This window comes from Notamacropus eugenii, chromosome 5 (genome assembly GCF_028372415.1).
Source record: "Notamacropus eugenii isolate mMacEug1 chromosome 5, mMacEug1.pri_v2, whole genome shotgun sequence".
NCBI lineage: Eukaryota > Metazoa > Chordata > Mammalia > Diprotodontia > Macropodidae > Notamacropus > Notamacropus eugenii.
This window is the reverse complement of record NC_092876.1, coordinates 311,581,624-311,598,873: the sequence shown is the minus strand read 5'-3', so window position 1 is coordinate 311,598,873 and position 17,250 is coordinate 311,581,624. Positions and strand designations below refer to the sequence as shown.

The 17,250-nt window shown below is 39.0% G+C and overlaps 1 long non-coding RNA gene across 1 annotated transcript in view; it reads right to left on the bottom strand.

The window, feature by feature from the left end:
• LOC140506321 (uncharacterized) overlaps positions 1-13,960 on the bottom strand; it is a 30,669-nt gene extending 16,709 nt beyond the window's left edge. Inside the window, exons 1-2 of the long non-coding RNA XR_011967886.1 lie at positions 13,783-13,960; positions 12,899-12,986 (exon numbers count right to left, since the gene is read on the bottom strand). This is a non-coding gene — a long non-coding RNA (uncharacterized lncRNA). The remainder of the gene's footprint in view (positions 1-12,898; positions 12,987-13,782) is intronic.
• Positions 13,961-17,250: the final 3,290 nt, after the last annotated feature.

The following is a 17,250-nucleotide window of genomic DNA, read 5'->3' as shown; positions in this document are numbered from 1 at the left end:
AATAGAATTAAATTAATATAATTAATTGGAATTAATGGAATTAAATTAATATAATTATGTATCATAATCTATTGGGCAGCTAGGTGGCACACTGAATAGACTGCTTGACCTGGAGTCAGAGAGACTCTTCATCGTGAGTTCAAATCTGGTCTCAGACACTTAGTACCTGTGTGACCTTGGGCAAGTCACTTAACCCTGTTTGCCTTAGTTTCTTCATTTGGAAAATGAGTTGGAGAAGATGGCAAACTAGTATCTTTGTCAAAAAAATCCCAAATGGGGTCATAAAGAGTCAGACAATATTGGAAAACAACTAAGCAACAACAAAATCGCTTATAATTGGAACTATTATAACCTACTTGTGTAGAATCAGTTCAATTCCAAAGGTCATAAGTCTAGAGCTAGAAAGAAATTCCGAGACCAGATAGGCACACCAGTAGCAAGTTTCAGGGGTAAGATCTGGATTTACGGGGTTCTTATCTGATATTAATATGTTGAGGCAGTAATGAAGAAAATACACAAATATATGTTGTTTATGAAATTGACCCACCCACACAGATCCTCACATATGATTCAGTGGCCTCCATTTCTATTAGAGTTGGGCACCACTGGGTTAGAGCATGTGCATGGCCTACGGAAAAAAGCACTAAGCTATGCAATCTGAAAGCCCTGGTTAAAATCTCATCCTCCACTTATTATTCTCTCTATGACCTTGGGGAGGTCCCCTATCCTCCCTAGGCCTCAGCTGTAAAATGACAAGGGGGGAGGAGGCGGGTTTCACTAGATGGGCTCTGAAGGTCCTTTCCAGCTCTTTACTTACATATGTGTGTGCATATAGTGTGATGTCTGTAATTCTATTTGCATGCATATGTACATATATGTATTTATAGGCACCTACTGCTATTTCCTCTTCCCCTCTGGAGAACAGGCCAGCTCTAATAGATCCTACCAAACTGGAATGACAGACCGTGTCTCTCATTCAAGGACCAGCCCATCCCAGGTCAGAGAAATTCCTTACCGTGGGGCTTGCCAATAGGGGTGATGAGTATTTGGAGTTGTAACAACTCATGAAGAACGTGTGCAAGGATATGGAGGGGTTGTAACCTGTCTTGAGAGTAAAAACATTTCTATGGGTGAAATAAAATCATGACTCCTTGAAATATTGAATAAAATGTTTTAAAATAAATTTTTATTGATCTTTTTGTTTTCACATTGCCTACATTTCCCTCTATATCCCTCCCCCTCCAGATAAAGCATTATTCTATCATCATCATTGTCAAACTTGTCTACATAGATGGATCGATTCAGATATAGCGATAGTTAGATATGATACATAGATATAGATATATAGAGAAAGATGTAGACAGAGACAGAGAGATTGAGACAGAGACACACAGAAAGAGAGAGAGATAGAAAAAGAAGGGAAGAGAGGGAAAGAAAGGGAGAGAGGTAAAAAGAGAGAGGGGGAGGGAGAGGAGGAAAGAGGGGGAGAAAGAGGACTGAGAAAGAGGCAGAGAGAAAAAGTAGGAGAGTGAGTGAGTGAGCATTTGTTAAGTGCCCATTATATGCCATGCGTTGTGCTAAGCACCCAGGACACAAACACCAGGAAGTCAGACAGTCTTTGCTTTCAGGGAATCTATACTCTAATCACTGGAGAAGACAACTCAAAAGGGGGAAAGGCTAAATAAAGGTGTATAGGTGACTGGAGAGATGTGGAGGCCTGGCTTTGGGTAAGATAAAGTGACAGTTCTCCCTAGCAGAATCCTGTGTCCCAGGGACAAGGTGGGCAGAGATGAGGAAGCTGGCCAGAGCAGAGGCAGCATCTGAGGAAGTGACCAACCTTAAAGGTCATCAAGACCTACCCCCCTCATTTCAGGATTAGGAAACTGAGGCTTATAGCTAGCAAATGTCAGAGATGGGGTTGGAACTTGACTTCTAAGACCAGCCATCACACCATTTCAGAATGTGTGTATTTTTACAGTGGGAGTGGGAGACTGATAGCTGGACATCAGAAACCAGACATGGCCACAGATTCTTCCTCCCCAAGTCGCTGGCACTTTTCTTATGGGTTCTCAAGTCTGTCTCAGACTAAAGGTAAAGGGTAAGCACAGAGTGAGGAGACTGGAATCTCCCAAGCTGCTTTGCTCTTGGCAACTCTTGCCAGGTGGGGCTGTGTTGGCCGGGGCACATGCATGCTGGCACAGGCCCTGATCTACCCATTAACAGTCATCACTCCAAAAATGACACTGGGAATTCTGGGAGAAGAGCAGAAACGGGGTAGGATGGAGGTTGAGAAGGTGGTTGTAAGGATCTTTTTACAGCAGATCCTTGGGTAAGCCCAGGGGCCCAGGAAGAGCAGAGAACGAGAAGTAGCCAGACTTAGACATCCAAATAGAAAACCAACAAGCAACCTCAAACCAAACTACCTCATGTGGCTGCCAGCTCTCATTGCCAGAATAATCAATATTCATTGTCCTCCCCAGACAAATGTTCCTTCCCTACCTAGCAGTCATGTCTGATAGGACAACAGGTGATGAGTTATATCATGTGGACAGACAGAGGTTCATAGAATATGTTCCCAAACATTGTCCTATCACAATGTTGAACAACCCAGTGTAGTGAGTTCATGGGAATGAAGGTCAGACACTGGCTGGCTGACTGGAACTCAAGGATCCCAACTATTAGAAATCACCCTTTTCTGACACTCTTGTCAGACCAGGGTTCTTGTCCAGACTGCATTTACCTAATTCTTGAGCAAGCTCCTTCACCACCCTAATCCTTGGTTCCTCATCTGTAAAAATGGAATTATAATAGCACCTACCTCACAGGTTTTTGTGAGGATCAAATGAGAGGGTATTTTGCAAGCCTTAAAGTCCTGTATAAACATGAGCTATTATTGCTATTTCCTCATCGGTAGAGACAGCATGGTGTGCTGGATAGACAGTAGACCTTGGTGCCAGGAAGACTGGGTTCAAGCCCTACTTATGATACAAGTTTCAGAGGGGTACCAACTTCCATTGGTAGAAGGAGTTTCCACATCTAGAAGTTCTGTATACTGATGAAGTCATGACAGTCAATCTTTATTCCTGTCCTTCATCTTCAAAATAAGCTAATAATGTCTGACTTTTGTATGTCATAGGGCTTACTGAGATAATAGAGGTAAAAGGTCTTGGAGTGTGCCCTTTGATCCGGTGATACTGCTAGTAGCTCCCAAAGAGAGCAAAAAGAGAGGAAAAGGACCCAGATGGACATAAGTATTTATATCATCTCTGTTTGTGGTGGCAAAGGCCTAGAAACTGAGGGAGTAATGGATGAACAAGTTATAGTAGATAAATGGGTTGGAATACCATAGGAAGTGAGGAAGGGGATGATGTCAGAGAAACCTAGGAAGACCTGCATGAAATGGTACAGAGCAAAAGGAGCAGAAAAATTTATATAACAACAATAATGTTGTAAAAACAAACAACTTCGAAAAACTTAAGAACTCTGATCAATGAAAGGACCAACCATAATTCTAGAAGAATCATTAGGAAACATGCACCTACTTTCTGATAGAAAGACAATAGACTCAGGTTAGGTAGGTGGTGCAGTGGATAGTGCCTTGGCCCTGGAGTCAGGAGGACCTGAGTTCATGTCAGACTTCAGACACTTACTAGTGTGACCCTGTGCTAGTCACTTAACCCTGATTGCCTGAAAAAAATAAAAGATGATAGACTCAAAGTGTAAATAGAGATGTACACATACATGTATACATATATACACGTATATTATGTATCTGAACATGGCTAATGGAGGATTTTTTTTCACTTGGCTATATATATTTGTTATGAGGACTTGCTTTTAAAAACTTTCCCAGTAAGTGGAGGTAGGAGAGATGAGGATTTTGGTTAATTGAAAAAAACACAATTCTCAGAAAAGCAAAAGACACATACAAATATCAGGTATTACTATTATTAGAACTTTCTCCAACTCTTGACACTTGTCTAGCTGGGCCACAGCCAGCTATATGAAGGACAGAGTGTTCATTCATCAATTCAGTCCCAAAAAGGACCTAAATCATACGCATTACTCAGGTACTAACTCAAGTCTCTTCTTTTCCAAGTCTCCTGCCCTGACCACTTAAGACCATAATGATGGCTCCACCTGAATTCCCAGAACAGGTTTTTTTGGTATCACTGTTTCGATTAAAATCATCAGTCAGGGAACCTGGGCTTCAATTCCAACCTATTACTAATACGTACAGCTCTGGGTAACTCATTTTGTCCCTCTTGGTCTCACTTTGGGCCTGAGGGGGTTGTATTAAATGGCTTATAAGTTCCTTCCTATTTCTAAATCCTACCCTAAATACCATGTCATTCTAGAGGTTTTTTGTAGCTGTCCTGCATCTTTCCAACCAGATGTTAAATTCCTAGAAGGCAAGGAAGATATACTTTTCTTATGTTGCCCACAGCACCTAGCATAGGACTATGCACATAGTAGGTCTTTACTATGCTAGTTGAATGACTAAATGAAAGTCAGTAGAGAGGTGATTGGGGAAAATCAATTTAAGTGAACAATTAGATTATTCAATTGAATGAACTTGAGATTAGTTCCATGCTTTTATCTATCCATATCCATTCTTTCACTGAATTATTGTTACAGAATAATATGTACCACACTCTCATTATATGGGGCTATAGAGTTGAAGAATTTCAATCTGGATAACCTTAGAGAGCATCTAGTCTAATACTCTCATTTTGCAAATGAAAACCCAAGGTCTAGAAAGGTGAAAACTTGCACAAGGTTACAGAGGTCAAAAAGAACAGATTAAATCTAATTCTAGTGCCTCCAAATTCATTGCTTTTTCCATGAAGTATATTCCTGTCCTAAAGTACCATGAGTTTGAGTTAAATGATATTAAAAATTCCTCATATTTTAACTCATATCCTTTGTCTCCATTCTGCCACCACATTCAGGCCCTTGTCACTTAATTCTCCATATTGCAGAAGCTCTTAACTGGTCCCCTGATCCAGCCTCTTCTCTCTCCAAACCTTTCTCCAAAGCATTTGCTAAAAGAACTATGTAAAACACAACACAGATGCCCATGACCCCACTGTTCAAAAGCTTTTAAGGGTTCTTCTGCTAAAGGATAATGTATAAATTCCTCAGCCTGTTCAAGGCTTCCCTCCTCTAAAAGCTATGTTTTTTTTTATCCTTATCGCTAAGTATTCCCCCCATATACCCATCCCTTAGATAAACCAATCTCTTTTTTGTATCCCCAATGTTTATTTTCTTCTTTGTCTTCCTAACTGGAATATAAAAGGACAAGAATGGTGTCCAATTTATCTGAGAACCCTTTCAACCTCTGTTTGTCATAGTAGGTGCTCAACAAGTCAAGACCAGTTGAGTGCCTATTATGTGCCGAGTACCATTAAACTGCTAGTGCTAATACAAATGTAAGAAGGTTAGTCCCTGCCTTCAAGCTGAAAAGGGGGAGGGGACATTGGAGAAGGTACTTGGGGGGGGGGGCGGGGAACAGGAGGCATGGTGGAGAAAGTCTGAAGAGTCAGGAGTAGAGCCCAGAAAAGAATGTGGTCATGGCTGGCAAGGGGGTTCTGGGAGGAGCCAACACATCAGAAGAAGGATCTTCAGGGACAGAGTGAACCTCTTTGGGACACTATTACATATATTGAGTATATTTGTGTGAAGGATGTTTGTAATTGTGTTCATATATCTTGTGTGGGTTTCTTGTCAGGTACACTCTCAGGTATTTTATACTGTCTGCTGTTATTTTAAATGGAATTTCTCTGTCTCTTGTTGGTAATATATAGAAATGCTGATGATTTTGGTGGATTTATTTTATATCCCGCAACTTTGCTAAAGTTGTCTTGACTAGTTTTTTACTTGTCTCTCAAGGGTTTTCGAAATATACTATCATATCATCTGCAAAAAAGTGATAGTTTTTGTTTCTTCATTTTAGTGCTTCTTACTCAATTTCTTTTTCTTGTCTTATTGCTATTGCTAGTATTTCTAGTATAATATTTAATTTAACGTTATACTGTTAATAGAATATATAATACCATATGTAATGTATAGTAATTATAATATTAATATACTATTTAATCTAGAATAATATAATATTTCTAGTATAATATGGTGAGAGTGGGCATCCTTTCTTCATCTCTGACCTTACTGGAAAGACTTATAGTTTATCCTCATTACAGATAATGCTTACTCTTAGTTTTAGATAGATACTACTTATCATTTTAAGAAAAACTACATTCATTTCTATGTTTTCTATTGTTTGTAACCTATTAAAATACAGGGGCAGTATTTTATCAAATGCTTTTTCTGCATCTATTGAAGTAATTATATGATTTTTGTTGTTTTTGTTGTTGATATGCTGAATTATGCTGGTAGATTTCCTAATATGAAACCAGTCCTGCATTCCAGGTATAATTCTCACCTGGTTATACTATGTCACCTTTGTGATATATTGAGGTGATCTCCTTTTTAGTATTTTGTTTAAAATTTGTATATCAACATTCGTTAGGGAAATTGATCTACAGTTTTCTTTCTCTGTTTATGCTCTCCCTAGTTTAGGTGTCAAAACTCTATTTGTGTCATAAAAGGAATTTGGAAGGACTCCTACCTATTTTTTCAAACAATTTACATTATATTAGAATTGTTTTTTAAATGTTTGGTAGAATTCACTTATAAACCCATCTGATCCTAGGGTTTTTTCTTAGGGAGTGAATTTTTTTTTTTTTAACCCAATAGGCATTTGTTTTTTCTTCCCTCTCCTCCCCATTGTGGGGAAATATGAAGAAGAACAAAAGCCTTGTAACAAGTTGGCATAGTCAAGCAAAACTAATTCCCACATTTGTCGTGGCCAAAAATCACCTGAATCATTTTGTATCTTGAGTTCATCACTTTTCTATGTCAGGAGTTAGGTAACATGCTTTATCATCGGTTCCCTGGAATTATGGTTGATCATTGAATTGACTAGAGATCTTAAGCCTTTTAAAGTTGTTTGTCCTTTCAATGTTATCATTACTTATTATATAACTATCTCTATGTGAATAACTAGCATTTTAAGGTTTGCAAAGTGCTTTACATATGTCATCTCATCTGATACTGATGACAACTCTCTTAGATAGGTACTATTCTTATTTCCATTTTGCAAGTGAGGAAAATGAGACTGGGTAAAGTTAAGTGACTTGCTTGGAGTTACACAGCTAATTGTGTCTAAGGCAGGATTCAAACGCAAGTCTTTCTGACTCCAAGTTCAATATTGTCCATGACACATTTTTCTCCTGGTTCTGCTTAATTCACTTTTAATCAGTTTCTACAAGTTTTCCTAGCCTTCTCTGAAACCATCTCATTTCAGCACAATATTCATATACTATAATATTTATATACCATTACTTGTTCAAATATTCTCTAATTGATGAATATTCTCTTAGTTTCTAATTCTTTGCCACCATACAAAGAACTGCTATATTTTCATATACATACATTTATGTGTATAATATACATATATACATACATATATACACACACATACATGTGTGTTTGTGTGTGCATGTGCGTGTGCGTGTGCGTGTGCGTGTGTGTGTGTGTGTGTGTGTGTGTGTGTGTGTGTGTGTGTGTGTGTAGGCCTTGCAGTGGTATCATTGGGCCAGAGGGGAGGTATCATTACTGATTTCCGGGGCAGAGTTCCAAATTGCTTTCTAGAATGGCTGAGTCAATCCACACCAGTTAGTAAGAGTTAAGGTTAGGTTTCCAAACCAGTTCTCTCAGTTTCCAAGTCCAGTATACTTTGCATTCTTTTGGACTTCCTAGGATAAGCAGGTTTATTGGTGGTTTGAAGGATGGGAGGGACTTTGATGTGTTAGCATGGGAAGTGATGAGCCCTGACTTCAATTTCCAGCCCTGGATTTTTAACAAAACCCAAAAAATCTGTGTGTTTCTGATTTAGAAACCAATTTGGGATTTTTTAGAACCACAAAGACTAAAATAGTAGTTAAGAATCTGTCCTCTCTACTTCTAGTTTAGGAGGCTAAGGACAGTCACAATGTTGATTTTTTTCTGCATCCTTGGGACAAATCAAAGGTGAGAAACGGATTCTTTCAGTCTTCAGAGTGTGTTGAAAGTACAAGACTGGGTGTGGGTTTAGGGGTAATTACTGGGGTGTGGTGCAGAACATTATGACAAGAATCAGTATTCAAAATACATTTCCTTCATGACCTGTTGATACAACAGGTCCACCTGTGGCTTAGAGAAAAGGAAGTTCCAGGTGAGTTAAATTTTGGGGTCTAAATATGTGTTATTTGAATCAACTACCTATATCACAGACTTTCTTGATAGTATAGGAAAATGGTCCATTGCCACAATATGGTAGGGTAAGTAATTTATGAACACAGATGTTAGCTTTTATTCCCTTGGTCCAAATTTCAAAGTGTTATGAGATCTTACTCCTGGGAATTTTTATCTTTTCCAGAGTGACTATCTTTCTTTCCTCCCTTCCTTCCTCCCTCTTCTTTTCCATCCCTTCTTCCTTCTCTTCCTCTCTCCATTATTTCCTTCTCCACCTCCTTCTTTGCTTCCTTCCTTCCTGCCTTCCTTTTCTCAGATTCTCTCTTTTTTAGGTCTATTAGGGAAGAATTTATTAGCACTAAGTATTGTTAGCAGAGTAAATCCTTTGTGCCATGCCTATTGAGCAGAGTTTTTATTGTTGAATCATCCATGGGTTATGGGTTATAGTTTTAAATCCCTCTATGACAGGCACTTTGACTGTAGTTGTAAAAAGTACAGTACTCAATTCAGAGTCTGAGGGCCTGGCTTAAAATGCTAGCTTCACATCATGTGTGACTTTAGGCAAGTTATTCAGGATCATAGATTTAGAATTAGAAGGCCTCTTAAAAGTTGTTTAATCCAATCTCCTAATTTTACAAATGAAGAGGCCAAGAAAAGACAAGTGACTTGGTTCAGTTTTCTCCTTTGTAAAATGAGAGGTTGGATTAATTGATCTCTGAGATTCCTTTCAGCTCTAAATCCCAAGATCTACCACAGTTAACAATCTATAAACAAACACGTGTACTTAAGGAAGTACCTTTAGGAAAGCCTTTTGAGATATGAATTCCCTAATCTGTTTCTTTTAGAACAGGCCTGTACAACATAGGACCCTAGAGGCCCTTGAAAAATGTAGAGGCTGTAAAAGAAAGTAAAGAAGTCTGTGCCTTGCTTAACCTGGCTTCCACTCATCACTAGTGTGTCCATCATGTAACTTTTTGGATGGGTTGCCACTACATACTCTCTTCTGTTTGTCACATGAAATGTGGCAACCAACCATCAACAGTCTGTCTCTAGTCTGAGAGGAGAGAAAGTCTTCTGTTTTTGCTGTGTTTTTGCTTGTTACTGGTGTTGACAGGGACAAAGTGAGTGTAGCCATGCACCAATGCAGCCCACCATGTGATGAGTGACAACAACTTGAGGGCTTCTTCCTTTCCCTTAGTTTGAAGTCTGCCCCCAAGTCACATGAGTGTCTGGTGCTCTCTCCAAGGTCAGACACTCAGTTCAGTATTTCTTTGTATGTGAGCAGTTTCTGTGGAGATTTTTGAGTTCTAATACTAAAGTTTTTTGGGTGACTTTGTAAAATGGATGATAAAAAGAAAGGGAAGATCGAATCAGAACATGGAGTGTTTAATCTGGAATGGACAAATAGATACTTGTTTGCTTATACGAGATACAAAATATTGTCTCTTGTTTGCTGAGAAGTAATAGCCTTGTCAAAGGAATACAATCTTCGTCGCCATTTCAGATCAAAAGATCCTGACTTAAGCAAATTGAACACCAATGAAAAACAAATTAAAGTATCCAAATTGTTGAAAAATCTCAGCTGATAGCAACAGATTTTCAAGAAAGTAAACTCAGAAAGTAAGGTGGCAACTAAGGTTAGTTTTCAGATTTCTAAAAAAATCGATTTCAAACATGATTCCAGAGTACTATAAACTGTTTGCTGACAAGAAGTGTAATACATCCCATTAACTAAATACAAGCAGTATAAAAACCTGAAAAATGTATTAAAACTTGTACCACTTAACAAAGTAATTTTTTAATGTTAATGTGATTTCATGATAAATGAAAATCTTAAGTATTAAGTAATTAGCTGATATTAATTTAAAATTTCCCTTTTTAAAAAATATGGTTTATTTGCAAAATAGGATAATCATTAATTTTACCTTTACTTGAAAAATGAACTGCTAAAAACCTACCTGCAGCCTGAAGAAGTTCAGCATATTTTATTTTTTTGCATAGGCCTGTTTTAGAAGTTTAGGACTTCATAACATTTTATTTAACATGAACGGTTTTTAAAAAAATAATGGTGGTTTTGCACTATCCTGAAGCTTGTTACAAATGTTCCATCAACACTTTGGAACTGTCAACTCTTCCCACTGTCCAGGATACTAATAATTACAGTTTATCACAAGATTTAGAGCTGGAAAGGACTTTTCACTGTTGTTGAATTGTTTCAGTCATGTTCTACACTGTGACACCATTTGGAGTTTTCTGGGCACATTTCACAGATATGGGAACTGAGGACTCGAGGTATAGGTGAAAGTAAGTACATGGCAAAGCAATACTGGTCACACACACATTCTTGAGCAAAAGAGCTGAGATTTGAACAAGGGTCCTCCTGAAGCCAAAGCAAGTAGTTATGTCTTCCACATCAAGGGGGTTAGAGGCTCAATACTTAACTCTTCCCTTCTGTCCTTCCCCCAGCAATCTGGAAAATCTGCAAATTTTTTTGCCCTCCTTTCACATCAGAGAAGTCTGATTTTCTTTTCTTTTTCTTTTATGGGGTGTTTACCATACCTTATTGAAAAATTTGGGTAAAGTATTTGGTCAGTCTATATTATAAAATATCATATATATATATATTATGCATTTCTGAGTTTCTAAATTTTTTCTGTTTCATTTGTTGGCCTTTGTGTGCCTTCTTCAGTTTCTGCAAAACTCTCCCCAAATTCACATTTAATTTCCTATTCTGACCTGTGATGGGGAGAATTTAGGATAACAGTATTCTTTCCACGTTGCCCCCAACACATAAAACAGGACCCTTCACCCATAGCCACCAGAAGGTTTTATTGACTCTAGAAGGGATGATTGGTTGATCTTATGAAATCCAGAGAAGAGCATGCTGCCATTTTATGGGGCCTAGATCAGCATGAATTAATGAAGGGATTGCCCCATGGAAACCTGGACTGTATCCAAGAACCATCCTGGACTCTCTTAGTTAAGTGTTCAACTTTTCTTGGCCAGAGAAAGCTAAGTTACAGGAGTTTGGCTTCCAAACCCACAGGATGCTTCAAGTAGAAAATACCGTGATGGTGGGTGTCTCCAGAATTCCATCTATGCAAGCTCTCTTATCAACCAGAGGAGGCTTTGCTGGCGCAATGATCATTGCCAGAATAATCACCCTACTCCTAAAAGAGCTAGAACCCACGGATAGAACCCTGGGCCTGGAATCAGGGAGAACTGAGTTCACATCTGACCTTAGACACTTAGTAGTTACATGAACCCAGGCAAGTCATGTAATTTCTGTTTCCTCAGTTTCCTCAACTATAAAATGAGGATAATAAAAGCACCTACTTCCCAGGGTTCCTGGCACACAGTACATAGCAAGTGCTTAGTAAATGCTTTTTATCTTTCCTTCCAAATCTAGACTATCACCCCACTTCTAGACCATTTACAGATCATGCTGCCTTCAGGCATGACCCAAGGATACATGGCACACTTCCTTTCCAGAGAACTTTAGGTGTTTTTATAAGCTTCTTGAGGGTAGGGACTTTGCTTACTTGTATTTGTAATAAAGTAATATAGGAATTGATACATATTTAACATGATAAATATCTCTGTCTGTCTTTATCTATCTATCTATCTATCTAATCTATCATCTCTCTCTCTCTCTCTCTCTCTCTCTCTCTCTCTCTCTCTCTCTCTCTCCCTCTTTCTCTCTCTCTGTTCATCCATATCTATGATCTATCTACCTACCCAAACCAGATAACAACAAAGACAGGGCCCATCTTCCACATTAGCATCAGCATGGTATAGTGGAAAGAAGACTGAACCAAGTTGTTAGTCCCTGTTCTTCTGTTAGTTGTGTGACCTTGGAAAAGTCATTTCCCCTCCTTTGGGTTCCGTGGGTTGAATTCAATGATTTCTGAGGTCCTCTCTAGCCCTAACATTCTGTGATTCCTTCTGGATAATGCTGCTTATTACTCTGGGAGAATTTGAGTTAAGTCCTCCCTGGTAAAGATGGGCTTATCAAGTCTTCAACTGGGAGATTCTTTGAGGTTAGGGGCTGATCTTTGTACTCTCTCACTTCTCATTTCTATACTCTTCTCCTCTGTCCTCTAAACTCAGTACATTAATACTCTTTGGTTCCTCTCCCCTTTTCTCTTGCTCAAACCCACTCCAGAGAAAGGACCTGATAAAAGGATTACATTTTGAGGCTAATAAGTATACCTCAGTCTTAATGCCATCTGCCTGCAGCTACTCTGCCTGGATTAAGACCCTTTCCAACTCCCAGAAGGTCATCCACTGGGGACCTACAGAATCCTTACCTTCAGGCCCTGGGGCAGCTTACCCATTAATTTTGGAATTTCTGCACTGGGGCCCAGACATTTGTGACCTAGTACAAATTACCTCATTTTATCTAGCTGCCCTGGCACCCCAGACATACTTTGTATCCCATCCAATTGTACACCAAAACCATATTGCATTTGTTTGCATACCTCCTCCAGGTGGAATGTATGGGGTATTCAAGGAGGACTTGTACCCCTGGCTTGAGGGCTTGCCCAGCCCTTCTCAGGGCTACTCATCCACTTTTGGTCCCCACCTGGCACTCATTTCTCACCTGTGGCTCCAAGGAACTGTAACACAACCAGCAGCCAAACCCTGGTAAAAGTGCCTCAGCCGATGGGCTAAACCAGGTTGAAGATAACCTAAAGGATAAACCCACAGGGAAATGAGAACAATTTGTTCCAAGGTCCTTGAAGGTGACTGAAGCAGGCGATGGGTAATGCTTAGAGTATGGCTAGACATCTAAGACACCCATGTCATGCGCTGCATCTTGGGCCATCACCAATCATCCTGACTTTTGTCTTGCCACTGGACTTTAATGGCTTTGGAAGAAAGAGTGAGGCTGATGACTTTATGCAACTCTGCCTCACTTATATCCAGTTCATCACCCCATAATGTCATTGGTCCTCTTTGAAAACAAAGGACAAACAACAACCCTAAGCCCCCTTTCCACTTCTTATTTGAGGCACAGTAATGAAATTAATAGTATCATTGTTGCTTTTAGACAGTGCGTGTCAATTGTCTGCCATATACATCAATTCACTATGAATGTGACTGCCTTCCCTTGGCCACCATTCTCCAAGGACCAGGATGTTCCTTAACCAGAGTCTAAGCAAACTGTTAGAGGGCTGGCAAAGCTTTCTTTTGTATTTGTCTTTCTAGGCTTAGCATAATATCTGCCTCTAGTAAGCCTTAATAAATGTTTTTTCATTCATTCATTCATTTATTCATTCATTCATTCATTCACTGAGGTGCAAATAATGGATAAGAACTCCTAATGCTAACCTCACCCAGATCTGTCTCCGTTTTATCTGAAGGTAAGAATTCTTAAACTTAAGGGAAGAATAGTAGTAGAATTACAGACATCAAAGTAAAGGGTAGAGGAGATATCTGGGGGTTGGCAGAACAGCCCTTCAATCCCATTCCAGAGGCACTCACCTATTGCATCTACATTTAAGGCCAGCTCTGATGCAGAGCACATCTGTTCAGATACATTCTCTCCTCTGGCTACTGTGTTCTGTATTCTGAGCAAGATCTAAGGCAAACTTCTGACCCTGACAAGATGGGCCCAGCCTGTTGGAGGGGAGGAGGTTAGCACACCAGCAGGTTTGGGCACTCTGTCAGTTGTTCTAGGACACTAAAACATTTCTCTGACAGATGCATTACAAACCTAAAACAAATATAACTCCTGGTCTGTGACACAGTGGCAGACTTGTGGGGCAAGGTCATAAACCTGAGAACAGAGGTGGCTCCTATTGGCAGAGATTACAATGGGGGGAGGGGAGCAAGACTCAATTAGAATTCTAAAAGGCTGTCTTTAAAAGTAATATTGCTTCCTTGATACAATTTGAAGGAGGGGGAAAGACTTCTTGCCCCCAAATATTTTTTCCAACTCAATTATAGTTCTGTGAAATTCAACCATTAGAAATTAATTTCTTTCTATCTCAAGAATTTTTCCCTCAGGTCTTCAGTTAAAATTCATCCTGATTGGGGGAGGAGAAGAGGAAAGGGAACAGATCTTTGTTAGCTAATTCCTTAGTGGTTAGCTGATAATAAAGAGACTGGCATTAAACTGGCATTCTTTGTGTATATGATGTCTGAAATAGTCATGCCCATGTGGAGGGGCATAGCGGGAGTGGGGCCAATGACAGGATGAGATTGACATTATGATAGAAGTTGAATTGGCCTTTAGGGGGCATCCAAGAGAACATGAACCCAGAGCTCCCCTGGAATTCTCCCAGGGACTCCAGGGACTTTGTGACTCAGCAGGATGAACCCCTCAGTTGCCTCCGGCTAGGCAGTTGTCTGTAATTGATGTGGGTGATTAAAAATGAAGAAGCAATCATCTCACTGGCCACTGAACCAGAAGGAATTGATGACTTGGTAGACTTCTTAAATGAAGAGCCTGCTTCTTGCTCACAGTCTCTCTAGTCTGTGTCTAGACACCTGAGTGGGAACATGTGTAAAACTCCTTTTCCCATTCTGCTTCTACTCCCACCTGTGGACACAGTAAGACAAATTTGCCTCTGGGGCCCAGCTGCCTTTTCCATTTTGTGTTTTCTTTCCCGAGGAATGATCAAACTTTGTTTGGGGGAGTGGATGAATCCCTGGATCTTATTGAGTTAGAGCTGACCAGCAAGAGGGGAAGTTTCCCTGCTGGAGAAGATGGTTCCTCATAAAAAGATTGGCCTAAGCCCAGCTATTTTACTACCAGACGTGTTCAGTGTTGTTAAATAATAATGATACTAGCTGACTTTTGTATAGCACTTACTCTGTGTTTTACAGTTATTCTCATTTGATCCTTACAATAGCACTGTGAAGTAAGTGCCATTATTATCCCTATTTTACAAATGAGGAGAAACTGAGGTCACATAACCAGCTGCTGTAGATCTAGAACACAGACTCCGTTCTCCTGAATTCTGATCCATTGTTCATCCCTATTGCACCACAGAGTCTCTCACTCACACTAGAATCAGAACTTTCCCTGTGGCAGGTAAGAATTCTACCACATAACGACTAAATAGAAATGTGCTTATGGGTACCCTGATTTACTACACTTCTGGTGGTAACAGTGGTTACACTAAACATCATGGGTTTAGAATATAAACTCTGCTCAATATGGTCCCCAAAATGGAATGTAAATCAGATCCTGTTTTCCTACTGATTCACATGATTGTTACAGAGACTCTTTAAGACTAAAAACACTTCTTCCCCTTTTAACCCAGAAAATTCCTTTGATTTGTCCTTGGTTAAGAAAAAAAATTCACAGGAGATGTTTCCTGTATATCCCAGTAGCCAGAAAATCTTATGACTATATTTGTTACAATGACAGTTTGGAAAATCATGATATTTTAGAGCTAGAAAGAAAGAGAAGAGGAATATTATAATGTTGAAGTTTAAATCTGGTGACTCCAATGTTATTGATGGAGGATTGAGTTAGTTCATTTTTTACCTACCTTTTCTATTTTTTACCTGTTTTTTGCCCTTCCAGGTTCATATTTAAATGCCTTGAGGCTGATTTGGCTTAGGTAGATCTCTCAAATTTTTTTAAAACTTGTTTTTCTTTCTTCTTATTGTTTTATGAAGCAATACTATTCATAATTTTCTGCCTTTGTCTTCTTCAAGGTTTTACAAAGAAGTTTATATTCCTAAATTGATATTGTCATTGGCTGCCATATCACTCTGCTTGGCAAAGAGATCAGTTATTTGTTTGACAAATCTTTGACAAGATTTCTAGACTCTTTTAGTGTTTTTATTTTGGATTTACACTGCTTAAACTACCTTAGGCTATTGTGATATTCCATGCTAATGTCTTTCCTTTTATCTATTTCCTAATTTTTTTGGGCCAACAATTTATTTAAATAGGTCAAGTTGAAGCTACCTCATATACAGGAAATATTTTCCTTTTGATTTTTATTCTTTGCTCTAATTTGGTGCTGATTTTGACCTTGCCTCTAACGATAAATGGTCTGAACCACGGGTAGGGAGCCTTCAGCCTTAAGGCCATGTGTGACCTTTTATGTCCTTGGGTACCATGTTTTGACTGAGTCCAAGTTTTACAGAACAAGTCCGAAGTTTAGATTCAGTCAAAGAGACACACTTGAGGACCTAGAGGGCCACCCATGGCCTTGAGGCAGCAGGTTCCTCACTCCTTATCTGAACACAATTAGGAAATGATTCACTCATTTTTAAACTGGTCCTCCATCAATAACATTGGACTCACCAGATTTAGACTTAAACATTATAATATTCCTCTTCTCTTCATTCCTAGCTCTAAAATATCGTGATTTTCCAAACTGTCATTGTAACAAATACAGCCACAAGATTTGCTGGCCACTGGGATATATAGGAAAAGTCTCCTATGAATTTTTTTCTTAACCAAAGAAATTTTCTGGGTCAAAAAGGGAAGAAATGTTTTTAATCTTAAGGAGTCTTTGTAACAATCGTGTGTGTGTGTGTGTGAGGTTTCTGTATAAGCCTTTAGCTTCTCTTGTTTCTTATTCCTTACCACATTTTTTTTTTTGCTGTCTTTTTTTTATACACATCTTCAAATTGATGCCAAAAAGTATGGAAGCACATGCTGACATAATTTGGAGGGTCATGTGTTCTTGATAGATTTTCTTTAAAAATTTTTTATTGCTACCTTCTGCTTTTTTGTCACCTATATTTCCCACTGTAGTGTTCCTCCCATCCCTTCCCAAAGAGTCATCCTTTACAACAAACAATTTTTAAAGGAGGAAGAGTTCTGAAAAACTAGCCAACATGTCAAAAAAAAGTCTGATGCTACATTTAGCATTCCATATACGTGCTTTCACTTTTTCTGTGTTTCTGTAACTCAGCTTTGAAGCTGTCTAGTCATTATAGTTTTAGAGCCTTTGGTTTTAATTGTTCTGCTGCTCTTTCCTT